The following is an 18,237-nucleotide window of genomic DNA, read 5'->3' as shown; positions in this document are numbered from 1 at the left end:
TCACCAGAGATGTCTGGGGACAGCGGGGTTGCATCCTTGTAGCATTTTATTTATACCCTCTCGCAAGGCATTTCCTGTCCCGATGACTATTATAGAATTACAGAATCTTTGGCCGGACAAGGTCCTTCACAATCCAGATATGGAAGGCATAGTTATTTGGGCACAGAAATATGTGGGCACCAGTTCAATGACTCAGGAGAGCCAGTTGTTAAATTATCAGTATAAGAATTTCTATCTCAAAAATATACAAATGCTACAAATCAGCACTTTTGCTGATTATCCAGATTGGAGAAAGTGAAGGAAGAAATGTTGATAATACCTACGAAACTTAAAAGTGTATCCTGTGTCCCTTTTATTTCCCCAGAGAGATGATTTTTAAACATTTGCCAGTATGTTCTGGATAGCTCTTCCATTCTTTTCCAACTTTGAGATTCTGGTTCTCTTCGAGGCCCCCTCCGGCATTTTACAGAGAATGAAATTGAGGTCCCATGCAAGGTGAGTGGGTGCCCCAAATGAGTTATATAAAAGCAGAGGCAGGATCAAAATGTAGATCTCCTAACTCCTGGCCCTGTCCTCTGTGCTAGGCACTTACCATGGCTATAAGTATAATCTGTTCCCTAACAAACACTGTAGTAGCTTCCATGGAGCTCTGTTCTAGTCCAACATAATGGATAAATGTGGACTTAGTATCATACAGAATGATGATAAGACATGACAACGCAATAATGATGACATGATACAATTATGAACGGCCACTAAATTCACCCCTGGAAAGAAGATGGGGCTAGACGGCCTCAAAGATCTTTTGGCTCCAGTGTGATGTGATTTTATAAGTGATATATTTAAAGTACAAGGAACATAGCATAGAACAGTGGGGAAAGGGCTGAAATTGGAGGCTGAGGACTTAGGTTTGAGTCTCATCTTTGCCTTTTAATATTTACATGGTCTTCAACGGGTCACTTTATGGTTTCCAATCCCAGGTTCATCATCTGGAAAAAAATTAATAATAATAATTTAATTTGATTTAATTTAATTAAGATGATAATAAAATAATACAGCTTTTCTGTAATGACTTTCTCAAAGTAGAATGTTGAACTAGACCTTTGAGGTTCTAGCCAGCTCTAAATCAATTATTCTAGAATCTTATAATATGCCATAAACTATATTCATAAGTGCAAAAGAAAATGGGGGGAGGAATAATCAGGGTGGGGGGGAAGCATTAAGCAAGAGAAGTCTTTTTTCTATTTTTAAATATTTTTCCATGCTTCCATGATTCATCTTCTTTCCTTCCCCTCTTCCTTTCTCCCCTCCCAAAGCTGACGATCAATGCTGCTGGGTTATACCTTGAGACCTATTTCCATATTATTCATTTTTGCTATAGAGAGATCTTTTAAAGCCTAAACCCCAAATCACATCCTCATATAGGCATGTGATAAGTGATGTCATATGTTCTTCTTTTGCTTTTCTACTCCCATAGCTAAGAGAAGTCTTATAGGAGGTCAGTTTGGGAAGAAATGGGATCAAAGCTTTTAGAATTGGAAATGACACTTAAAGATCACCTAGTCAAAGGATCATAGCTTTAAAGCCAGTGAGTCCAGCCCTCTCACTTACAGATGGGGAAACAGAGGCCAAGAGTGGTTAAATTCTTTGCCCAGAGTTATACAACTATTATATGGCTAAGGAAGAGTTGAACCCCAGCCTTCCAGAACAAGTGCTGTTCCCATCCCTTTAGGACGTGAGTTTGACAGGGGGAAAAAATGGTATCACAGCTCTTACCGCAGGACGAAGAACCTCTTAGGTCATCTAAGCTAACACCTTCACTTACAAATACAGAAATGAGTATTTAGAGAGATCCTAGCCCTCTGGCATCTCTGGCCATGCTCTGGGTGGTAGATCTGGGATCCAAATGCAGGTCCCTTAACTGTGATTCCATGACTCTCGTGAGTCTGGAGCAATAGGGATCTCTGAGAGCATCATGTACAACTGTGTTGATCTAGAGCGAAAGAGACTGACGTGGGCCCTGTGAATAATGTGGGCTGGAAGAGAAGAGAGTGAGGGAAGGATAATTCAGGGAGGACAAAGGCAAACAACCACATTAAAAAGCCAGTGAAACAAACTCAACAGAGTATATAGCCATTGGCCAGTTGCTTCAGGGTAGTTTCTGAAAGCATGCCATCTTTGCTTTCCTTTGTTTTAAAGTTGGAGGCAACTATAAAGGCCAGTGAATCCAACCTCCTTCTTTTACAGAAAAGGAAACTGAGGCCCATGACAGTTAAATGACTTGTGTAGCATCCCCCAGTAGTAAGTGCCTAAAGTAGGCTTTGAACTCAAGTCTTCCTAGCTTGAAGTCTACAATGTGTTGCTACCTGCACATTAAGCTACACACAGGACATTGTGCTAGGGTGAATAAATGTTGTTGCCTGGTGTAGAGGGTAAAGAACTGGGTCTGGAGTCTGAATTCAAATATAGCCTCAGCCACTTACTAGCTATGTGACCCTGGGTAAGTCACTTAACTTTCTTTGCTTCTATTTTATCCTCTGTAAAATAAGCTGGAGAAGGAAATGATAAGCCACTTCAGTATCTTTGCCAAGAAAATCCCAAGTGGGGTCACGAAGAGCTGGACATGACTCAGGAACAACAGTGACATGTGTATACCCTTAGGTAAGTCAGGATCACTTTTCAAAACCTATTGATAGTGAAAGATCATGAAATCAGTCCTCTACAATTGGAAGGGACTGGAGAAGCCAGGAAGTCCAAACGTTTCCCTTTCACTCCCAGGAAAGGAGAGGAGACCCCACAAGACCATATTGCCTTCAGAAGTTGGATCCGAACTCGGGTTAGAGAATCCTAAGATCAGTGTCTAGCCCAGCCCCCTCATTCTATAGGTGATGGAGCCCAGGATCATCCTATGACTATGCCAAGATCACACAAGATGAGGATTGGACTGGATGATAGCTAAGGTCTCTCCCAGCTCTGAATCGAAGACCTTATGATTCAGAAGCATGGGTTCAAATTAAAAGAAAGATTCTCGTCAAATGATGAACACGAAATCCAAATGAGCAGCTCTTGAATGCAGGCTGCTGGGACAGAAATGAAGCAAGTGCTAGTTTTATCTCTAGACACAGGACTGCATTAACCACAGCCTTTGTGACTTGTTTTCTCTGGTGTCTAAGTGCCCTTTAACTCCTCCTCAGCCTGCATTTCTTGGAAACACAAATTCCTCTGAGATCCATCCACAAGAATGTGGTCCAGTAAATGCAATTAGCAAGCTCACCACGGGTCTCCCAGAATGATTTCAGCCTTCGGGCCACTCATTTTCCAAGCAGTCTCTGAAATGACCATTGCTGTTTGTTGCTTTTAAGCAGGGGCTGCTGTTCAAAGAGAGCATCTGGAGTAGAGGGATGCAGGGAAGACGAAGGCAGAACAAGGAGGAAGGACAGTAACACATATGACTGCATCATTATGTATAAAGAGACTGGGGATGTCTCTCATATGCTCCTTGCTGAGCTATATGAGCTTTAAGGAATTTGGGGAGGGGGGAAGACTCAGTCCCTGCCCTTAAGGAATTTATAATCTAGTTGACGTGTCTAATCTCATGAACCTGCAGAAATCGTTGAAATGATAAAATGCAATGGAATCTACCTTGGGTGGCAAAGGTTTTGGATTTGAATTCTGTCTACTTACAGACAATTGGACATCACTAAGCAAGTCATTCCCCATCCTTCTGGGGCTTGGATTTGTCCACCTCTACAAAATGAGAGGATTATACCAGACAATCTCTACGGTTCCTTGGAGCTTAAGTAGTCCCATATTTTTAACATTTTGTGTTCTAAAGTGCCTTCCAGCTCTAATATTCCATGTCATATCTTCCAATGGCTATTTTTCCAAGTCATTTTAACCCTCCATGGTCTATATCCTAATATTCCATGTTCTAATATCCCTTCTGGATTTAGTTTCCAACATTCTATGTTCTAAATTTTTTCCTAGTCTAAAAGTCCATTTTCCAGCTTCTAACATCAGATATATTAAAGATTCTTCTTGGTCTAAAGTTCTATGTTCAAGCTTCTAGCATCTTATGTTCTGAAGATTCTTCCAGCTCTAAAATTCCATGCTCTAGCTTCTAACATTCTGAGCCCTGAAATCCCCTCCCTAGCTAATTTCCTATAACAGAATCACAGACTTAGCTCATTGGAAAACATCTCAGTGGCCATATAGTCCAACCCATACTAAAAAGAAGTCCTCCCTACAATATACTCGATAAGTGGTATTCAACCTTGACTTGAACCCCTCCAAGAATGGGAAACTCACCACCTCTTGAGAATAGCCCAGTCCACTTTTAGATAGCTCTAATTATTAGGAAACATATATATTTTTAATTTTTTAATTTAAAAAAATTTTAGGAAACATGTCTTGTTATCAAACCTAAATTCACCTCCTCCTTGCACTTTCACCTCTTTCTCCTGGTTCTTCAATCTGGGGCAAATAGAAAAAGTAGAATCCTTCTGCCACATGACAAATTTTCAAACAACTAAAGACATCTTTCATGTGCTCTCTTCTCCAAGTTAATCATCCTCAATTCTTCACATACATCCTTATAAACCTCTCCATCCTCCTTGGGTACTCACTTCTTCATAATATCCATCTTAAACCCTGGTGCCCAGAACTGAACCACCCTCCAGGTGAGGTCTGTTAAGAACAGAGGACAGTCCCTTTTTCTGAAAGTTATGCCATTCCCATTAGAGTCCAAGAGCCTATTAGCTTTTTTGACAGTCATATCACACCACTGACTCATACTGAGTTTGTCTTTCACTGGTACCCTGAAATCTTTAAATAACTTGCTGCCTGATTATGCCTCTCCCATTTGGAGCTGGTGAAATTGATTTTTTGTACCCTACTATAACACTTTCCATTTAGATCCTCAGGTTTTATCTTATTGGATTCCTCCCTATACTCTGGCTTATCAAAACCTTTTTGTATTCACGTTTCAGCATCCATGAAGTTGATGATCTCTTTCAGCTTAGTTGTCATTTGAAAATTTAGTGAATATTGCTCCTATGTATGCCTTTATCCAAGTTATCGATAAGAATGTCAAAGGGCAAAGGACCAACCACATATTATTGAGTCTATTCTACATCACCACAAATCAACAGCATATTCCAGAGTCCCTTCTAGCCTTAACATTGTTTTTTCTAGCTTCTAGTATCCTGTTTTCCAAGATTCCTTCCAGTTCTAAATCACTTGAGAATAATATAATAAAGTCTACGATATATGCTGAGACAAAGAGAGGATAGGCAGCTAGACAGAGCAGCAAATAGAGGGCTGGGCCTGAAGTCAGGAACTCCTGAGTTCAAATCTGGCCTCAGATTTGAACACTAGCTGTGTGACCCTGGGCAAACCCCTTAAGCCTCTGTTTGCTTTAATCCATGGAAGAAAGAAATGAAAAAACCATTCCATTATCTTTGCCTAGAAAATCCCAAATAGGATCGATCACAAAGAGTCAGGCATGCCTGAATAACTGAACAACAACAACAAAAAAAAAAGATGTGGCATAGACTCTTAGTACTATATTCTGGAAAAGGATTAATTGAAGATGTGAGAAGATTGCAGAAATTAGGAAGATACAAGTTTACATCTAGCCTGAGCAACTTACTAACTTTGTGAACCTAGGCAAGTCACTTCAATATGCCTCAATTTCCCCATCTGTAAAATGGGGGTAAAAGTAGCACATGACTTTTGGTGTTGTAATAATGAAATTAATGTTTGTAAACTGCTGTTTTAACTCTAAAGCTTTATTTAAATGCCAGCTATTATTTGTCATCATCATCATCATTATTAATAAACTGACCATGGAAGTTTGATTTAGGATTTGGATAAATAAAAAGAAGAGAGGACATCATAGGTGGAACAAATAGCCCAAGCAAAGTCCTAGAGATAAGAATTCACAAGATCTTTGATCAGCTATGTATGAATTGTATGTTGCTAGGCAACACTTCCTTTTTATGGACCGCCATTTCTTCCTATTAAAAATATGGAAGTTCTTGGCTAATGGGGAAATATGCTTTGCATGGCTTAATGCATATGATTAGTATTGTATTTCTTCCCTCCTCAATGTATGTAGATGGGAGTGGAAGGAAGAAAATCATTTTCAACTGAAAACAAAACATTTTGCTTTTTTTTTAATAAGAAAATGAGGAAGTTGATCTGGAGAAACTGGTGAACTAGATCTCATTCAGCTCTAAGTCCCATGAGCCTTGAATTGAGGGCAAACCTATCTAATTAAAGTGGAGGTTTTGAATAAGGGAATAATAGTGGCACCAGTGTATTCACCACTCTCTGAAGAGGCTTTCCTGCCTCTGACTTGTCTCTTACTGTTCCTTCTAGCTGAAATGTATCCCCCACCAATTCTAAGATCTGAATTCCTTCCAATTCTCCAAATTCCGTCCAAGAAGCCAAGTCCTTCAAGGAGACACAACTAGTCTGTCTCCTTAGATAGATGTGATTCTTTGAACTTTCTCATAATATTGAATATCTCTCTAAGCACTCAACCACAACTTTGTATTATATCTAGAAATAAATGATAAGTAGTCAACAAGAACATCGTCCAAGAATTGGAATAGTCTTTAGGGACACAGATACAAATAATGAGTTATTTCTCTGAGTGGGCTTAGCAGATTCTCCTTCTGCCTTGAAATTTCACACTCTCTCTTCTTCATATATACCCATGATGTCTAATCCCTCAACTCCTCAGTACTGTCCTAAACCACCATCCTGATAGTGGCTACACTTTCCTTCCTTGTCCATTTTGACCCTTGGTAAACCAGTTTGACTACACTGTCCTCTTGAATCTCCTGCCCCCTTACCATATCACCAGTCTTGCCCAGCCTAATCTCAATCTTGAATCACTCTCAAGATCCACTGGTTTCACTCTTACTTCTATGCTCTTTAATGAAAGAGAGAAAAGGCATGGAGCCCTATTGACCGTGTCCCTTGGAAATCTGTTACATAATCTCAACTGGATCTTCACTGCTTCAAGACATTCTTTTTATCTTCCTAACTGATTCATCCTCTTACTCTCCACAGCAATTCTTTCAAATCTTTCCATACTTCCTCAAATACTCCAAGGCTCTCTGTCTCCCCACCCTCTCTGCTGAGAAGTTTGTCTCATATTTTACTGGGGAAAAAATGGAACCCACTTTCTGTGGGCTCCATCTTCTCCACCATTTCCCTTCTCACATAACTCAGATATCTTCTGCTATTTCCTCATCCTTCACTCCTGTCTCAGATACTAAGGTGGCCCTTCTTGAAAAGGCAAACTCCCCAATATGCACAGGAGATTCCATTCCATCCCAGTAGATTACCTCCCATCACCTGAATCTCATTCATCTTCAGTCTCTTCCTGTAATCTGACTGCTTCCCTATTGCCTATAAACATATCCATGTCTCCCCACTTCCTTAAAAACCTCTCACTTGAACAATCCATCTCCACTGGCTGTCATCCCACATCTTTCCTACCTTTTTGTGGCTAAACTCCTTGAAAAGGCCATTTATAATAGATTCTTCTACTTCCTTTCCTCTTACTCTATTCTTAACTCTTTTCTGTTTTTCCTCTTAAATAATTGACCTCTCCATCTCTGATTCCTTTACTGGGTCTTTAGCCAGGTCAAGTTTACTAACTGTGGGTATGACCCAAGGCTCTGTTTTGGGCCCTTTTCTCTTCTCTTTGGATACTATTTCATTCAGTGATCTTATCAGCTCCCATGGATTAAATGATCAACTCTATGCTGATGTTTCTCAAATCTATTTATCCAGCCTCTCTACCTCCCTCCAGTCTCTCATCTTGACTTAGACATTGAGCTAGATGCCCCATAGGAATCTTAAATTCAACAGGTTCAAAATGAACTCATTAATCTCTTCCTCCCACTTCCTACCTTTTCCTTTGCTGTTGAGGGCATGCTTTCCTCCTAGTTGCCCAGGCTCACAATATGGGTCTCCCATTCTGGACTCCTCACTCTCTCCCCCATATCCAATCTTTTGCCAACACTTGTCATTCCTATATTTGTAAAATCTCTCCTACACTCTTCCTTCCCTTCTCTGACCCTTCTACCATCCTGGTGAGGCTCTTCTCACTCAAATATTGCAGTAGCCTGCTATATGGTCTCCCTGCCCCAAATCTCTCCTTATTCCAACACATTCTCCACTCAGCTGACAAGGTGAACTTTCTAAAGTTCAGTTGCAATCCTGTCAACCTCTCCCCCATTCAGTAAATGGCATTGGCTCCCTATTACATCCAGGATCAAATGTAAAACCCTCTGTTTGGTGTCCAAAGCCCTTTATAGCTGGCCCTCTCTTCCTCCCCTTTCTAGTCTTCTTATACCTTACAACCTCCTCATGTAATTTTTAAACTACTAACACTAGTCTCTTTGGTATTCCCCAACCAAGACACTCCTCCCTATAAGAACACTGGGCTTTCTAACTGACTGTGTCCTATGCCTTGAGTGTTGACCCTCTTCATCTCTGACTTCCTTCAAGTCCCAGTTAAATTACCACCTTCCATAGAAAGGTTTTCTGGACCCTCCCTCCTTAATTCAGATGCTTTTCATCTCTGTTTATTTCCTAGTTCTTCTGACCATAGCTTGATTTTATATAGTTGTTTGATTCTTCTCTTACTAATAGAATATGAGATCCGTGAGGCCAGGAGGCCAGCTATAAGGGGCTTTGGACACCAAACAGAGGGTTTTACATTTGATCCTGGATGTAATAGGGAGGCAATGCCATTTACGGAATGGGGGAGAGGTTGACAGGATTGCAACTGAACTTTAGGAAGTTCATTGTTATGCCTATCTTTAGAGTTCCAGTGAATAGCATAGTGCTTGGCGCATAGTAGGTATTAAATAAATACCTATTTGTTAACTGATGCAAGTAACAGAAAGGTATAGAGAACTCACATTTCCATTGTGTTTCTTGCTTATTTATAACAGGAATAACACTAAGCAGATACTCTTATGTTTGGGAAGCATTTTAATTATACTAGCTTATCTGATTCTCACAGCAATCCTGTTAAGTAGGGCTATTATTATTTCCATTTTATAAATGAGTAAACTAAGGCTGAGAGGGATTAAGTTGTTGCCTTGTATCACACAACTAACTAGGAAGTAGCTAAAGAGCATTTGACTTCATCTCTTCCTGATTCCAAGACAAACACTCGATTCCTATCGGCTCCTTTGCAATGATCTTAGCAGCAACTGTGGATGTAATTAACACAATAGTTAATATTTGTGTAGTTCTTTAAGATTTGATAATCACTTTATACATATTATCTCTATTTAATCCTCATAACAACCCTATGAAGTAGGTCCTGTTAGTATACCCATTTACAGAAAAAGAAAAAGCCAAATCTGATTCTGGATTTTTGCTGAGGGTCACAAAGCTAGTAAAGGTCTGAGGGAGGATTTGAACTCAGGTCTTCCTGACTACGTGTCTAGAGCTCTCTCTATAATGTACAGAGTAGTTGAAGCATTAGAAAAAAAAATTCATGCTCAGCATATTGTTGTTGGCATATATTAAATGCTTGATTAATTTTTTTCAATTATTCATTCATTCATTCACAGCATTCATTACCTTTCTCTGTTTTCCCTCCTCCTTGCTACACGAGCAGTCCACATCTGTTTGCAGACATGCATGTCTTTGAGCTTTAAAGCTAGGGATTCTGAGAGGCAGAAATGAGAAGGGAGCGAATCCCAGGCACCAGGCACATCCTGTTTCAAGGTATAGGAATGAACATTCAGTGTCCCATGTGAATAAAAGTCAACCAGCTAGTCTGGGTACGCCGAATCCATGAAGTAATCTAGCTGAAAAGTAGCCCGAAGACAGATTTAGAAGGGTTCTCAATGCCAAACAGATGAGCTTGCATTTTATCCAAGAGGCAACAGGGAGCCTTAAACAATTCCTAAGCAAAGCAGTGACAGAGTCAGATAAATCTGAATTTTAGGAATGTCACTGTGACACCTCCGGGGAGTAGAGATTGGAGAGGGAGCCCACTGGAGACAGAGGAACCAGGAGGGGTTCAGATGTTTGGAAAGGAGGGACCAGATTTTAGGGAGGTACAATTTTTAAGGCTTGACAACTAAATGCATCTGGGAAGAAAATGGAGAAGCACTGGTGATGCTAGGTTTGCACCCCAGGTGACTGGGAGTCTGGTGCTGCCCTCATCAGAAATGGGAAGGTTAGAAGGATGAATGAGCAGACTTAGGAGAGAAGAGAAGAAATGCGTTGGGGACATGTTGGGTTTATGGTGACTTTCAGGGTCGAAAATATCCAAGAGAAAATTGGTGCAGTAAGACTAGAGCTCAGAAGCTAGAAAGACCAACTCAGTTGGAGCAGCCAAATCCTACAAGGCTGATGTGATCTTGGGCTGGAGGAAGAAGACAAGTTTAAGCTCCAAGAATGAGAAGGCAGTAAGTAGTCCTTGTGTTTTCCACGATGCTGATAGTGCATCTTGGGTACTGTGTTCAATTCAGAATGGCACATTTTTGGAAAGGAATTGATAAAGCAGAAAATCAGCAAGCAGGGGGGGGGGAGAAATAGGAAAGGTGAAAAGTCTCAAGTCTATGCCATAGGAGAATCTATTGTTGGAACTGGAAATGTTTAACCCAAAGAAGCAAGACTCATGAGGAATGTCATGGCTGTCTTCAAGTACATGAAATGCTTTCCTTTTGAAGAAGGATCTGATTTTCTCTACTTGGCTCTGAAAGCAGAAGCAGAAACGATTGGTAGTAATGTCAGAAAGGCATATTTCAGCTCAGTTTAAGGGGAGAGGGCCTAAAAGTTAGAGCTATTCTTAAGTGAAATGGACTGCCCAGGGATATAGGATAATCGCTTTGGAGCCGGAAGAAATCTTAGAGGTCATCAGGTCCAACCAACTCATTTTACAGATGAGAAAACTAAGACCTAGTAAGGTTAAGTGACTCTCCTAGGGTTATACATCCAGTGTATTGGTCAGGATTCAAACCAAGGTCTTCCTCATTCTAGGTCCAGGTCCCTGTCCAGGACACTAGGACCATTGGAGGATGACCACATGTTGGGCATATTGTAGAGAGAATTCTCGGGCAGGGCTAAATGGACTAAATGGCCACTGAGAGCTCCTTCCAACTCTATTACAGGGTCCTGAGTTCAATACAAGTCAATAAGCTCCATACTTGGGCCTCTTAATTTGTTCAGCATAATCCTGTGTTTGTCTCGATGTTGGTTCAAAATGGAACTATCCCATGTGCTTGAATTTCCCTCATGAAGGCCAGAATGCTCCTTCTATTTCCTTGGCCATCCCCATCGCCCCCACATCCAGGGCAAGTATTCCATCTCCGCTTGTTAATCTGTGGGCTTGGCACTTCTCTCTGGGGTTTTCTACAATTAGGTTTCAGGTTGTTATTTTTATTAAATTGCAACTTGGGTTGCTTTGATGAGGGGCTGGGGGCGGGCAGGATGCATTGAGAAGACTGAGATGGGGCTCGGAGAAAGGGGGAAGAATGCCTTTTGATAACCATTTCATGTGCGAGGAATTTAATCCTCAGAAAAAAGTAATAAAATGCTGTGGTTGAATGGGTTGTGAGAATGCACTCATTCTTCCTTTTGGAAACATCAGCATTCACTTGACCGGAGTCAGGCTGAAAGGGTGACTTTAATTGGGTAAGAGCTGGGCCTTCTCCTGTTGGGGCGGCAGTCCCTTAATGCACTGCATCTGTTCTGGGGGGAATGCAAGCCACAACAAGGGGGTGATGGCAGCCACAGCAGTAGCTTTGGGGGGCGTTTCGATGGGGATTGTTTTTTCCCCTCTTGCATGGTGATGGAATCAATTTGGCCTCCCTGCTCTCTGCTTTCTCATGTTGCTGCACCTGTTTTGTATTTGACTTTTCCGAGATATCCCCACAGGCTCACGGGCTACACAGGAGAAGCCAAGTCATGGTAGGTCTCTGTGGTGAATTTTTTAAAAGCAAAAACCAGTTGAATAGGGAATGGCTCTCAAGGGGGTAGAGTTGGACATAAAAGACATGACCAGCTGAGACATTCATGTCCTCTAGGGACCATGCAACCACAGCCCCGAAGACAGAGATTCCTTGGAGGGGCTGGGCAGGTTGGATTCCCACCATGAGCATATACCAAAGTTCTGCTCTCCTAGACCCCCGAGGGGAGAATGAGGACCAGTGAGGCAACTTACAGGGAAACAGATTTCAGTCAAACATAAAGGAATTCCTTGTAGCAACTACTACATATTCTTCCATTTGATAAGGATCTTTTGGTATCCCCAACACTTTGCACGGTACTTGTGGACCCTTAATAAATGCATTTTGACTTGCTTAATAGGATTTAGAACTGGATTTAGAGCCATCCAGTCCAAGGCTCTCTGTTTATGGATGAGGAAGGTCAGATAGGATTGGAGGTGTATTTATCCTTTAAATCCAATGTTTTTTTCCAATGCAACTTGACCAAAGTTTCACAGATAAATGGAAGAGTCAAGATTGGAATCCAGGTCCCCTATCTACCAATCCCTCAATAATCACAAGGAAGTGGGGAGTACTCCCACATCCTAAAGGGCTCTGATTCATGACTCTCCATAATTCCTCTCTAGAGGATTCACCCTGAATTTTGAAGACCTTCCTTGCTCCAATTTGGTTCATCCTCTTTGGAGTATTGATGTCACACTAGGACAGTCTGGAAGACTTAATGCTTTCTCCCCTCAAAATCCCACCTAGTGGTCACCTCTTCACTACATATTCAGCTTTGCCTCCTTTAACTTCCTAGCTAGTTTCTCACCAGTAGCCACAAGCATAACGTCCCATCCTAGCTTTCAAGTTCCAGAAACAGAATTCAGTCAACTTTGTCATTGCTCCTAGAAAAGATAGATAATGATCCTTCTGTATTTCTTATAATATCCATAACTTTCTAAAGCCAAATCAGCCTCCTAGACCAAGGTCTTCCTGTGTGCACCCATTAGAATGTGCCCATTGGGAAGTCCCTTAAGGAAAGGGGTTCACTATCTCTTTTGCTTTTGGGTCATTGGTGCTTAGTCCAGTGGCTGGCACATAATAAGCACTTAAATCTGCTCTCTCTATTCAACTCTGAACCCAAGATACTGTCCTCTGGCAATGCCTATCTGGGCCATATGTCACAATGGACCAACCTCATGCCCCAGTTTTTGTCTATACTTCCCATCCAACCCCTTGTCTTAACATGGTCAAGTAAGTATTCTTCATTCCTTTGTTGTTCCCAGTATGAGTGGTTAGACTGGTCTCTTACAACACCTAGAGCGGTCCAAAAATAGATCCGACCATCTGCAAAAGAATGTCCTCCCAGGTCCTGAGAATCACACAATCACAGAGATAGAGCTTGAAGGGACCTTAAAGGCCATCTTGTCCAAATTGTTTATTTTACACCCGAGAAAACAAAGTGAGAGAGATAGAGTAATTTGCCTGTGATCATGTAATTTTAAAGAGACTAGACCTGGATTGTAAAAGCAGACTACTGGGTCTGTATCCCTAAGAGATAATAAAAAAGGGGAAAGGTCCTTCTTGTATAAAAGAATTCATAGCAATTCTTTTTGTAGTGACAAAGAATTGACAATTGAGGGGAGTATAACAATTGGAGATTGAACAAATAAATTGTGGTATATGTTGGTGATAGAATACTATCATGCTGAAAGAAATGATAAGCAAGATGATTCAATAAAAAAGAATGCTACCCATCTCTAGAGAAAGAATTGTTGGAGTAAGAATGCAGATGGAAACATATGATTTACTATTTGTTTATTTAGGTGATTTACTACTTGTTTATTTAGGTATATGTTTTATGATTTTGTTTTGGAAAACCATGTTTTATGTGATTATAAATGTGTAACCCAAAATGAATTACTTACCAGATCCAGGAGTAGGGGAGCGAATAAGGTAGAGAGAGAGATAGTTTAAATTATATGACTCTAGAAAACTCATGTGAACATTTGTCATTAAATTTTTTTTTAATTTCTTTAATGATTTCAGAAAAAAAAACTAGAAAGACCTTCATGAACGGATGCAGAGCAAAATAAGCAGAACCAGGAGAATACTGCACATAGTAACTGCAATATTAGATGATGATTATCTGTAAAAACTTGGCTATTCTAAGCAATGCAATAATCTGGGACAATTTTGAAAGACTTGTGATGGGGAATGCTATCCACCTCCAGAAAAAAGGGGAGTTGGATAGATATAGATCCAACCACACTATCTTTCACTTCAGTGTATTTATGGTTTTATTTTGGGCTTTGGGTTATATCTGAATGTACTCTTACAACAACGAAGTGTGGAAGTGTGTTTATCATGACAATAAAAATAAAATAAACAAGCAACCAAAAAGATTGTAAAGGTAGAAAGTGGGCTGGATGAGAGTCTGGTCTTCACATTTCTGGTCTAGTACTACAGCATGAGCACAAGTGACTCTGTGGATAGAGCTCTAGGTCTGGAATCAAGAAGACCAGAGTCCAAATCCAGCCTCAGACATTCACTAGCTGTGTGACTCTAGGGAAGGCACTTAGCCTCTGTTTTAATTCACTGGAGAAAGAAATGGCAAATCACTCCAGTATCTTTGCCAAGAAAACCTCATAGGGAGTCACAGATGAATATGACTAAAACAACAAAACAACACTAAAACTCACTCCTAGGTATTTGGAAGACTGAGAAAGGGTCCCCAGCTCCAAATCCACCTTAGAAGTGAAAATAACTGATTTAAAATACAAGGAAACAAGCTGCAGAAATGAAGGACTGCTTTTCCAGACCTCCACTATAATTGTATCTACACTGAGAAGGAAAGGCAACTAGGAAAAACTTATCCCTAATAGTAAAAATCAACAAAATCCTCTCCAAATCACAAAAATATATTAAGCAATGAGATATGACCCTGTATGCTGTGAATTAAAATAAAAGAAAAAATTAGATAATGCATAAATGAGCTTACATTCTACACTAGAAGAATAATAGCAGAATAATCTATAATTTTAAAAGCATGTTGGTGTAGAGGGTAGAGTTTGAATCTTTTCTCAATCCCCAGGTGATCTTAGCCAACTAAGTAACCTCTCTGAGACTTGTTTTGCTCCTCTGTAAAATGGGGATACGAATATCACCTACATTTACCAAGCTCTTGTGAAATAGTATGAATTTAAAGTGCTTTGGCAAAATTTAAAGACCTACGTAAACAACACAGGACACAGGATGGGACAAGCCAGAGAGGAGTCACCCAGGAAACAGAAGCGATGGGAGAGAAGGGACAGTGATCAAAGCTACTTAAAAACTTCCTAGTTTAACTAATGAGTTTTGCTGGCTTAGTGCTGAGGGCATTTCTAAGAGCAAGTCTTGCCAGTGCCCTGTAGGGTCTGTCACCCTGGGAGAGAGCCATGATCAGTCTGTGCTAGTGAGGATTCTAGTAACCATCTTTATTTGAACTTTTGAGCATCCTGAAATATCTGGTTGGATTCTGTGCTTACAATTAAGGACTTTTCATTAATAAATATCAAATTATAAAGTCTACATTGATTTATTTTACTCATGAACATGTAATCTTAACTGACCAGAAAATATTATTATTATTATCATCATCAATCATAACAAACAATAGCTCTTTTTCCGACATTCAAATAAGTGAGTAAACAGGATGAGTGGCGGCACCCAGAGCAATTCCGGGATTTTGTCATGCTTTGTATCTGCCATTCATTAGAGCTGCCGTTGTCTGACCCTGACACGGGGACTTGAACATGTAATAAATAGGTCTGGATAGCCCCGACCCTTCCCAGGATGCTCCTCTTACTCTCCTTTGAATGTATGACAGCCCCAGACCCCTGCAGCAAAAGGACAAAGGGTGAGGCTGGACCAGAGGGACCGATTATCTCAGGGAGCTGGGGGAGTTTACCCAACCCCCAGCGTTCTCCAATTCCCTTCGTTTTCCCAAGACCAAGAATTTCCTATGACATGTCCAAGGAAATTAGGTGAAGGGGAGGGGATGGGGAGCAAAAGGGACTGAAGAGTAGAAAATGGATGAGAAGAGCACAGAGATGGGCATGCCAGGGGAAAGATCAGCTGATGGAATTTTACCCAGATAGAGGTACAAGTGGAACATGCATCTGAATCTGCCCCAGTTGGCATAAGATAATAGGAGCTTTTTTGGTTTATATGGCCTATAGAGGCCTGGGGGAGGCTGTAGGGGCTGAGGAGGGGGCATCACACTGAGAGATTGGGACTCGCAGAGCAAGGCTAGCTGCATCACCACCTAAGGGTTTTCAGGCTATCACTGAAGGACAGGGGTGTCTTTTGAATGCCATCAACCTATCCTGGCATATTCTCTCCAATATCACTCTTTAATTCATTTAATTAATTAAATTCAATGATCAATTAATTAATTAATATCAACTATATTTTCTCAATTGACCCAGAGATCAGCCCTCCAGTATCATTTAGTGAGTGAACATGAATTAGCTTTCACTGAGAAGATGTAGGAAGAAGAGGATTCATGGAGGACTTCTTACACACACACACACACACACACACACACACACACACACACACACACACAGGAACTATACCTCCCCTAGGTAAAAATGTGTCACTATGAACATCAGCCCCGCTAAGTTTCTTTCTGGTACGGCTTAGCCATGGGTGACTCTCCATTTCCCTGAGGGCTCAAGCCATTGGTGCCTCCCTGGCTTGACTGTCTGAAAACTGTGGGACTGACTCCTGGACCTCTGCCTGCCAGGCCAGCCTTGCCAAGTTGAAGAGGTCCATTCTGTCCTCAGTATTCATTCACCTAAGGGCAAGAAGCAATAGACACAGTGGGGCCATGTGCTCATGGCTTTATGTCAGCTGGGGTGGGGAGAGAGGAAGGAGGATCAGGCTTGGCATTACTTCTCTAGGAAACACTCCCAGCTTCATACTACTTGATTTTGAAAGAGGACCATAAGACCTCCCCAAGCTTGAGACTTGCAGCAGCATATCTTCCTCATTTACCACCAAGAATGAAAGAGACTAAAACTGGTCCCATTCAACAACTTTGTACATCTACCTATTTCCACTGTTTAGAGTCCCTGGTATTCTTCAAAGCACAGCTCAGGGATCAAACTACATTTAATTCTATTTGCCTCAGTTTCCTCATCTGTAAAATGAGCTGGAAGAGGAAATGGCAAATCTTACAGTGTCTTTTCCAAGAAAACCCCAAATAGGATCACAAAGAACTGGACACACTTAAAAACAACTCAACAATGGTAACTCTCTTGAAATTGTTTCATGTTATTTTTATTCACTTTGCAATTATTTGCTTGTGTGAGAATTAGGAGAATGTATGCTCCTGAAGGTCAGGCATCACCAGTTCACAGAATCTTGGAACTGTATGGCATGTCAATGGCCAATCGATAGAACTCACACATCAAAGATACCTCCCACTATAACTTCCCCAATAAGTGATCTGCCAGTCTCTGCTTGAACAGTTCCAAGGGAGAGGACCCACTAGCTCTCAAAACAACCTCATCCTCTTTGCAACAGCTGCCATTTTTAGAAAGTCTTTCCCAGCTTGGCCTCTTTCCAGTTTTTATCCATTTTCCAGGATACTGAGTTCTGGGGCTAAGTTGACCAAGTCTAATCTCTCCTCTGTGGGACATTTTGACAGGTACTTAAAGAAAGCTATCATGACTCACCTTCCCCTCTCTTGCCCCAGGTTTCTTTTCCCCAAGCTAAAATATCTCTTGGTTTTCAAACAATACTCCTATGACCTGGAACCAAAATCCATTTAAGGGACTATTTCAGTTTTATCTCTGGGTCCCCAGTGCCTGGCACTTAATAGGCCAAATAAAAATTGAATGAATTATAGAAGATCCCACAGGTTGTTGCAATGGCATATACATTATTTAAAAAAAAAAACCTTAAGTTATGCTAGAGCTCAAGTCAGACACCTGAGTTCAAAAACAACTTCAGATATTCACTGTGTGACCCTGGACAAGTCATTTAAAACCTTTTTAAACCTGCATCTCTAAAATGGTAATTAAATAAATAAATGAATAGATGAATGGATAGATGGATAAACAAATAACAATTTTAAAATAAAAAACATTTTCCTGAATTTCTAAAGTGGGGATAAAAATAGCACCTGCTTCCCAGGGTTGTTATGGGAATAAAAAAGAAATCATATTCATAAAGTGCTTTGTAAGTCATAAAGAATGAAATAAATGGAGCT

General features: G+C 40.7%; 1 long non-coding RNA gene across 1 annotated transcript in view; it reads right to left on the bottom strand.

Moving 5' to 3' along the window:
* Nucleotides 1–909: 909 nt before the first annotated feature.
* Nucleotides 910–18,237, bottom strand: part of LOC103101907 (uncharacterized) — a 52,083-nt gene continuing 34,755 nt past the window's right edge. The window contains exon 3 of the long non-coding RNA XR_461100.2: nucleotides 910–989. This is a non-coding gene — a long non-coding RNA (uncharacterized LOC103101907). The remainder of the gene's footprint in view (nucleotides 990–18,237) is intronic.

Source organism: Monodelphis domestica, chromosome 2 (assembly GCF_027887165.1).
Source record: "Monodelphis domestica isolate mMonDom1 chromosome 2, mMonDom1.pri, whole genome shotgun sequence".
Taxonomy (NCBI): Eukaryota; Metazoa; Chordata; class Mammalia; order Didelphimorphia; family Didelphidae; genus Monodelphis; species Monodelphis domestica.
This window is presented reverse-complemented; position numbering and strand designations above follow the sequence as displayed.